This window comes from Penaeus monodon, chromosome 15, assembly GCF_015228065.2.
Source record: "Penaeus monodon isolate SGIC_2016 chromosome 15, NSTDA_Pmon_1, whole genome shotgun sequence".
NCBI lineage: Eukaryota > Metazoa > Arthropoda > Malacostraca > Decapoda > Penaeidae > Penaeus > Penaeus monodon.
In genome coordinates, this window is record NC_051400.1 from 15,642,108 (window position 1) to 15,643,535 (window position 1,428).

Below are 1,428 nucleotides of genomic sequence, written 5' to 3' on the forward strand. Positions count from 1 at the left end.
GGGCTATACATTTATAATAATAGTAAGATCTCTTTTGTCATTCATGCAGTGGCACGTAGCGTGAAAAAGAGAGCTATTAGAAATGCACAGCGGGCAGCTCGGAAAGCCCCTGCTTCTCAAAGTGGGCAAGACCCAAGCTTCGTTTCCTTGAAGCAGCAGTTGGCGGCCATGGGACTAACCCTAAGAGAAATACCTGGAGGGTTAGTCTTCCTGAAGATATTTCGAATCTTTATTTTTCTCTTTTTTATGATATAAAGCTATAATAATGTTTTATTTAAAATACCATGATTTACATAGTAGTCTGCATTTTTAATGTTTTATTTTTGGAGGATTGTATTACTTAAATATATATGTTAGAGTATACATTTGGTTATGCTTTATTTATTGTTTATCTAGATTATGCTTTATATTTAATGTTTTCCATCTAGAAAGTTTTGGTATTCTAATTTATTTAGTTATATGTATTTATTTTACATTATATAATACTTCAGTTATATAATATGAAAGTGACTAAAATCAAGTCTTTCGTTTTTCCAAAACTGTTTATTTCGTGCACTAGGAGATCAGCTAGATGGAACGCCAAAAAACACACCAAAAGCACAGACAAGATGTTGTTGCTTACATACGACAGCATCGCAAATGATTTGAGCCTTTCGTTGAGGATGATGTCCCATTTGATAGGCACTGTAAGTCAGCGTTTTTTTTATATTTAGTTTTAAACAACAGATCTGTTTAAACATAGGAATTCAAATTGATTGTTAACTTCACTCTAACCAAAAAAATGGTTGAAGAAGAGCAGTACATTCTACTTCGGAAGTTTTATGTGAAAGATGTTTAAGTTCTCCAGAATATGAAGGTGAAATGTTTTTATGATAGCATTACACACATAAAGATACAAGTTAAAGCTCTGCTTGAATTATTTCTGGTCAATTTAAACAATAAGATGTATATTGAAATATCACAGAATTGATATACTAATTTTGAAGGAAAAACTTTTTCTTTTGATAAATTTCCAGTTGCTGTTTTCTCTATTTTCTTCATCAAATACTGGATTACTGATCATGATATGTACCAGAGAAAAAAACAAATTTGGGCTGATTAAAGCACAAAAGTCTACAGTAGCATATTACCCAAATTGAGAAATACTATATAATTATGTTCCTATATCCTAATTACCTGCAGTATCATAATACTTAATTTGTCCAATAGTATTATCACAAAACTCACTAGAATATATGTACAGAATATAAATTTTGTTTAAAACAATGTGCTTGTTTGTAATTGGTATTTTTCAAGTACTTAGGTAATTAAAAGACAAGTACAAGTAATGTTGAATTTTTAAACTCCAAGTAAAAGTACATATATATGAAAATCAATACGCAAGTCCAATTCAGGTACATTTCATGTACTTGGACCCCTACCCCGCCA

At 30.8% G+C, this 1,428-nt stretch overlaps 1 pseudogene; it reads left to right on the forward strand.

The window, feature by feature from the left end:
* LOC119582238 overlaps positions 1-1,428 on the forward strand; it is a 12,761-nt pseudogene that overhangs the window by 8,115 nt on the left and 3,218 nt on the right.